Raw genomic sequence first — 8,369 nt, forward strand, 5'->3', positions numbered from 1 at the left:
CATATAAAGTACTTAAACAATGTCAGGTACATAATAAGTGCTCTTTAAATATTTTATATAATTGTTGTAACAATTATAATAATAGTTAATAATGATATTGCATTTGATATCTATTATTTTAAAAAAGAGAGAATACAGACTATTATAGTATGACACAGCACTAAAGAGCATATAATTTTTAAAAATTATTCTGTGATATTTCAGTTATTCATCCAAAAACAGAATTATTCAGGATGTATTTATATTTTGCTTAAGAAAATATTCTTGCAAATGAATCCACTTGCTTTTTTTGTCATGTAACTCAGCACGTTTGATGAACCTTTTTAATGATTGTCTTTTTCAGGAGATCATAAGCATTATACAGTGCAGGGCAACAGGATGAATCTAATAATTACCTGTTGACTAAATGAAGGTTTTACTGAAAATAGTAGTAAAATCAATTTTCTTTAAGTGAATTAAGTCTAATACGTCGTCTGAAACAGGACACAATCCTTTTGATGATCCTATTCATACAGTCTTTGGAGTAAGTGCCTGGGTTAGAAATGCAGATCTTAGTAAGAGCATGGCCAGCCAGAGAGGGCCTGAGTCCTTGACTGAAACTCTATTCAGAGACTGCAATGCACTGGCTGTGCACCAATACTGGTGTGGGGAGGGCAGTTTTCCCCCAAGAGGCCTGCCAGGTAAAGCCTCTATAGTTGCCCATGGTCAGGCCTGAAAAATCATACATAGGTTTTTGAACAGGAGCTGAACTCCTCACCCACAAGGATATATTTGAATTTCCACTCCCTTCATAACTGATGATGCTGATTGCTTCTTTATTAACTTATGGGTAAATGTATAACTTCCTTTTTGAAGTCTTTATTATTTTGCTGATTTTATTTGCTCATTATTGATTTGTGGGAAGTCTTCATGTTTTCTGGAGACAAGTCTTTTGCCAAACACATATGTATAACATTTATTTTCTCCCACTCTGTGGCTTCCTGTTAATTTTCATACCTATGTCTGTTGCTTAACATTTTTTTTTTAAATAAATATCTTTATTGTCAAGGCTTACTGGGTCCTCTTTAAGAAATCTTGACTATGCCAAGATTGTAAAGAGATATTGTGTGTTCTTGTAGAAGATGTGTACTTTTAGCTTTCTTACTAAGGTCAAATATCAATCTCAAATTGTGTATGGTATGAGATAGTGGTTCATTTTCTTCACATATGAATAGCTCATTGTACCAGAACAATTTGTTAAAGGCTTTCTTTTGCCATTAAGTGGATTTGGTACATTTTAAAAAATCCATTGGCCTTATAAATATGTATTTGTTTCTGGACACTTAATTTGGTTCAATTGATCTAATAGTCTATTTCTATGTCAGTACCACAATATGTCTTGATTATGAAATAAAGTTGTATGATTTCTCAAAACGTTTAAACTATTTCTTCAAAATTATTTTGGCTATTTTAGATCTTCTGAATTTCTACATGAATTTTAGAATAATTTTATCAACTTCCAAAAACAATTTTTTTCAGAAATTTGTTAGAATTTGTTAATTCTAATAATAATTTCTGGGATAACTGATATAAAAGTATTGAGTCTTTGAATCCATAAGCATTGTATAAATCTCAATTTGTTTAAGTCTTCTTTGACTTCTATCACCAAAGTTCTTTAGGTATTATTGTAGAGGTCTTATATATGTTTTGTTACATTCATCCATGCATGTTTTATGTTCTTCAGCTCTTTTGTAAATGATATTTTCATTTTAGTTTCATTTTATAGCTGTTTGTTGATAGTATACAGAAACACAATTGAATTTTAGATAATGTTATTATAAAAAGTAAACTTATAAAATTAATTCTAATAGTTTTTGTAGTTTTTAGGCTTTTATATGTAGAACATTATCTTTACTGTGAATAAAACTGTTTTATTCCTTCTTCTGTAAACCGTATACATTTTATTTCATTTTTTCCACTGCAGAACTTTCTAGGATCTCAAGAAAAAAGGTTGAAAGTACAAATCCTTACCTTACTCTCAGCCTTATGGGAAAAGCATTCATGTTTTCACCAACAAGAACATAAACTATGTTGTTAACTATAGAACTTATAAATGACTTTTTGGGTTAAGAAAGTTTCCTTCTACTCCTAGTTCACTTCAAACTCATTTATAACTTTTATTTTGATTATTATATTTCTAAAGCCAACCAAATATTAAAATATTTTGGCTAAAGAAGAGCACCTAGGATAAAGTAGGAATATAAGGAGTGGGTAGGTGAAAATACTATAGGTGGTAAAATAAAGGATAGCTACCATGGAACACTGAGTCTTTTCTTAAGAGTGTGTGTGTAGTTTCAATATGGAAAACAGATACACTGTCATAAAACTAACATCTCTCTAACTAGGATCTGTATTCCTGATACCATGTTTTAGAATCAGATGGCTACTTAACATTCGTTGCTCAGTCACATTTTTTAAATAAGCCAAGTTTAATACCTAGAGTTGTTGTGATAAATAAATGCAAAAAGAATATATGGAAATCTTCAATTCATCCACTGACATAGAGCAACATTTTATATTTTTTAATTGCTCTAGTGGTGATGTTTCAGATGATGAAGTCATAATTACATTCATCATGAAGATGATGGTGATGGCAAATAACCATTATTAAAACACGATACATAGTTGTGTTTAATGCCCATGGTAGACTAATAAAAGAAAAACCACTGAATCTAATAGAAGGAATAAATAACTACTTAAAAGTAAAATACATTGCCCTAGTGGAAAAGTAGCAACAAGATACAAGCTACCTTCCATTCAAGATGTCTCAAGGTAAAAATAACTGACATTTTAAAACATCAACATAAAACCTGGGTCTATAATGAAAACTGCTTAAGCAGTTCCTGTAATTTTTCTCTATGGTTATGTAAACTACCAGCTCTATCAATCTAGTGTTTTTGACAGTATTGTTTTCATTTATTCCTTGTCTCATTCTAAATACATGATTTATTACACAATAGTTCTAGCTGAAATGATTCAAACCAAGAGAACAAGAAAAGCAAAAGTAAACTAAGTTGAGTGAGGCTTGTACACATTGTGTGTGCACTGAGGTTCTGCACTTTTGATGGAAGAGCTCCACTTTCAGTTACAGCTATATAGCAGCTAAGAGCCAAGTGTAGTTCAGTGAATTCACAAACCATGAAAAACATTGTGAAACCTAGTAACATCTAACAGAGAAAATAGTAATGTAAGATGGGTATTATATTATAATTATATTATTATGGATATTATACACATTCTTACATTACAAAAATCATAGCAATATGTTACAGAATGTCTGTCAGTGATGCTCACATCACACCAAAGCAGAGCAAAGTTGAAACATTCTACCTGGAGTTGCCCAATATAATGAGATTCAACTACATGATTCTGATTTTATAAAAGTTAAGCAAGCATACTTGAATATCTCCTTACACCTTTGAAATTTTCCTCATACATTCCCTATTAGAGATTTGATCAAATTCAAAAATGAGTATGTGCACTTTGTTCTCAAACAATAGCTCCTTTTTATTAAGGATGATTATCCCTTTTCTTCATAAAACTCCGACTGATTTATGCTTCTTGACAAACACAAATCATTATTTACACAACTGTAATACTTTTTTTTTCCTTTGAAGAACTGACATAGGGACAATAGTTGTTTATCCTATCTGTGACAAAATTCATCAAAGTTGCCTGTGGTTTGAAAAAAATGACAAACTTTTGAACCGATTTGACTGTAGGAAAATTGAGGCCAAAATTTGTTCAGGAAAAATAGTTAACTGAAGGAAAATACTCTATGGAATTATGTCAGATGTGTAGGTAAGAAGTGACAAATAATGCAGCTATTGACTTCTTTTTCAATAAAAAAATCTATGTTATTAGTATGTAGTCTGTGAATTGATAGCATGACTGGTAAAAATTCTACTTAGAAAATATTTTTCAGGATGCCTTTCTTCTTTGGTCTGCAGATTAATAATTTACTCTTTTTTTATGCAGACTTTGTCAATTTAACTGTCCATTTCTCATTCTTGAAGGATTCTGACTGATAAACTATCTTCCAGTAACATTGATTATTCAGCAATGCTGAACTTGCAAAATATAAACAAACTGAATCTTCTTGCAAATTTGCAGCCATATCATTGCCTTCTAAATTCAGTTTGTCTAAAGTGTATTTATACTACACTGCATACTGACCATTCAAACTCTTTATCATGTAAGGACTGAAACTAACACTAAGAAGCTCTCTTTGTTTTATGCATAAAGTATTGACATGGAACATTAGAGCAATTAAGAGACAGTATTAACTGAAAACTGTTTGGTTTTCAATATTGGATAGAGTGCGTAGAAGACACAAAATCCCATAACTTCCATTTTAATATTAATGCTTATATAAACAGTATGTATGGAATATTTTCAGAAGCAACTTTATTTATTTATTTATTTATTTTTTAAATGATAGCCAACCTAGTGAAGGTGTCAGATACTATTTAGATGCCTATTCCTTTTTTTTTATAAATTTATTTATTTATTTGTAGCTGTGTTGGGTCTTCGTTTCTGTGCGAGAGCTTTCTCTAGTTGCGGCGAGCGGGGGCCGCTCTTCATCGCAGTGCGCGGGCCTCTCACTGTTGCGACCTCTCTTGTTGCGGAGCACAGGCTCCAGACACGCAGGCTCAGCAGTTATGGCTCACGGGCCCAGCTGCTCCGCGGCATGTGGGATCTTCCCAGACCAGGGCTCGAACCCGTGTCCCCTGCATTGGCAGGCAGATTCTCAACCACTGTGGCACCAGGGAAGCCCCAGAAGCAACTTTAAAAGAAGACAGAGTAAATTGTATTTGGTAGTACATATTTCACCATTTCCTTTGTTAAAGAGACAAGTCACTTTCAAGGTCACAGTTCAGCAACAACCAAGTTAAAATTAATTTTTTTTCAGAAATGGCAATTAAGTGGCAGTATAATTATTTCTTACAAGAAAGAACAATACATCCTGCAAAGAAGAATTTCTCCCACAAAGATTCAAACTGTATGAATATTAAGTGTTTATATTTGCATTATGCAATCAATTTCAAAATAAAGTAGTATCATATACATTCCATATGTTTCCACACTTCCACATTTCATCTGATAGAAGGACCAGGCTTCCACGAATTTTGTGCAACTGACATGATGATTTAGCCAAATTCAACCTGGAGATCCTGTCAGAGAGCAACCTGAGGTAAGATAACAAAAACAAACATAAAAAAGGAAGTAGGGCTGTGTCACCGCGAGTGACACATGATATGGCAAAAGGTGAGTCTGGAGGACCACTGATGCTGCTGCCCTGCCCTTTCAGGCCCGAGTCCCTAAGGCCTGGCCACCACTGCAGGAGTGAAGAAGTTCAACTTCATGAAGCAGCTGGCCAACCAAACTGTGGCTAGAGCTGAGAAAACAGAAGTCCTCTGTGAAGATCTGTTACAATTCAAGCTGTGCATGGACATGGTTCAGTCAATGTACCACCATCCCCACAAGAGCCTGATGGTGTGCTTCCAGGGCCAGTGTGGCACCGAAGCCAGGAGGTACAGAAACCCCCTTTCAAAACTCAAAATATTCAAAACACATCAGCTCAGCTAGAAGAATTTCTCTTGGGGAAGATGCTGGACACATGTGGGGATGCTGAGAATCGATTAGCTCTAAACTCTCTCAGCATGATGGAGTGCTTTTCTTTGTTGAAGAAAAGATTGTGGACTTTCTGCATGGCATAAACAGAAGTGGAGATCCCTAAATATCGAGAAACAGAGGAAATAGCTCAATAAAATGGGATTTGGTTAGAGCTAGGTGGAACTAAGCTCACAAAACTTCAGAAGTCAACTTTCAGGGGCTTCCATAAAAACTAGATACCTTAAGAGATGGTTGAAGCTGGAAATCAAGTAGAACACTGCAAGGATCAATTTGCAGCAGACACAAGCAACTGTATGGCCAAAGAAGGGCAGTATAACAAATTCTTTGTTTCATTATTAGAAGCAAGCAGATTACCATCAAAAAGCATTAGCAATCTTAGGAAGGGCCCTCACTGGAATGTGAGCCAACCAAGGTAGGTGGGTGGAAAACCAGCTTTGGGGACTCCTTTGAAAGAATAGAGGTGGTTCTGGTTGAGACCTGTGTCATTGCTTCTCCTAGAGAACCACATAGAGAAGGGCATTTTAAAATTGGTATTGGGGCCTCCAAGTTAAAGAAACTGAGAGCTGTTTTAGACTGCTCTACCTCTCGCCTAGATGAGTTCTATTCAGACCCCCATTCTGTAAGCTGTTGATTTAAAGTCCTAATTATGGAAATTGCCTTAAATTTTGATGACTTTCAATCTGTGTGAATAATGGACACAAGTTGCAAGTGTGTGGGATTAAGACAAAAAACTTCAAGATTTATGGAGAACAGGTCAAAAGTTGTCACCACAAAATTTCGTTAACTTTAGGTATTTAATTAAGTTCCTTGCAGAGTTTGCTTATACCAGCAGCATTAACAAAATGCACTGCAATCATTTTTGTGCCTAACTTGTTATGGGCCAAAAATGAAGGAATGCTTGCTGAAATGGCTGTAGCCACATCCATTCACGTGGTTATGGTGATTGAACAAATCATTCAGTATGACAACTTGTTCTTCCCTATAAAGGTAAAATGTAATGTATCGGAGCATTTGTACATCTCCACACAAATTCCATCACTCTTCCCACACTGGAAATGACTAACTCGGGGACCCTGCAGAAGAAGTGGCCTGCCAGTTTGGTGGAGATGGAAGGAGAATTGGCTAAGAAGGAGAACTTAAATATGAAGCTTATGGACTTCTAGGGTAGCACTCTAAAGAAAGCATATATCCCCTCCTTTCCACCTGCCTCTCCCATCTGCAGATCACATCACCTTGGCTTCAGTGGGCCCAGAGCACCCTCCCAAAGCTCTATGGCTGAAAGCAGTGAAGGGGATAAGACCGCCCCTACTTTATGGACACACTGGAACAGGGGCTGAGGAACTGGAGTCAGATAACTATTAGTCAAAGCCAGTCTCTGGCAGCTGCCAGGTCCCATCAGCTTTGGTACAGCTCACAATTTCTCTTATCTTAGCACTCATACTTTGCTCTGAGCTGTTAAAAATCCTTCCAGCACCTCTAAAACCAGGAAAACCACCTTCTGGCTATCCTGGGGGCCAGAGTTGTCCAAGAATATCTTAGCATCTAACCAGTCTCTCACCAAATCCTCCTTGCACTCAACGTACAGGTCAGGCTCTAGGCTAGCCCTCCGCTGTCTCCCAGCTCTCTGGGCCCTGGGGGTACTTCCATAGCCTGTCCTTTACAACCTCACAAACACCCACTGACACAGCCCCAACCTAGGCCAGCCAAGTTGGGTAGCCATAGCCCTTCCAAACCCATGGCATTGCCCAGTGAGCATGGACTTGAGCAATTATCTCACACTTCTCTCCAGAGTCCAACACCCTTAGTACTTCACTCAAAGAGGACAGTCCTAGATTTTAACTTCTTAGATTCAAGCTGTGAGTAACCTTGAGACTGTACAGTTACATAGTGAAATCTTACTGAGACCAAGACAAATACCAAAGCCATGATGCTGACCCAGTGTGCCCCCATCCCCTTATTCTCCTGATGCCCACTCAGTGGGGGATGGCAACCTCACCAACACAGCACTAACAGCTTTCAAAATAGTAATGGATATATGATCTTCCATATTTAGTAATAACTGGGGCTTATAATATTTTATGACAACAATTCTAGGTTTTCAGACCACTTGGCAGCATATTTCCTGAAATACACTCATATTCAGCAAGCAAAAATTGCCTGGCTACATTTTGCTGGATATGGATGATACAGAAAGGGCAGCCTTTTGAAAAAAGCTGCCTCCTAGCCCTTGACCTCTTCTTTACTGGTGAGTGGAATAGGGCAGGCAACCATTATCATCACAAACCAGTGAAAAGATTTCATTAGAGGGAAGAATAAGACCTTACTATGCAAGACTTTGCCTTTTGCTCAGCTTGAGGAAAAAGTGGAGGCTAACACTTAAAGCTGAATGACTTGTGTCTTGAGAAGTTGAATTTATTTAAAAGGGAAAGAAATTATGCCAAAAGCAAAAGCAAAACAAAATGAAATACCTAGACTGGAAAGAGTATTATTGCTGAGATGTGTATAGGAAGCTTTAGTCACAGCTGTTATTGCAAGCAAGTAGCACCAAGGCAATTTGAAATGAATACGAAGCAATGTGTAAATGATTTATTTAATAAAATACATTAATTGTAAGTTACCTACTTCCTGATACTTGGACTTTCATTCTTATGTATTAGGAATGAGTTGCTTCTCCTTCACTCTTGCTGCAAAAT

At 36.4% G+C, this 8,369-nt stretch overlaps 1 pseudogene; it reads left to right on the forward strand.

The window, feature by feature from the left end:
- Window positions 1–562: 562 nt before the first annotated feature.
- Window positions 563–6,839, forward strand: LOC133084698 (rho GTPase-activating protein 17-like; annotated as a pseudogene).
- The last annotated feature ends 1,530 nt before the right edge of the window (window positions 6,840–8,369 follow it).

This window comes from Eubalaena glacialis, chromosome 2 (genome assembly GCF_028564815.1).
Source record: "Eubalaena glacialis isolate mEubGla1 chromosome 2, mEubGla1.1.hap2.+ XY, whole genome shotgun sequence".
Classification (NCBI taxonomy): domain Eukaryota; kingdom Metazoa; phylum Chordata; class Mammalia; order Artiodactyla; family Balaenidae; genus Eubalaena; species Eubalaena glacialis.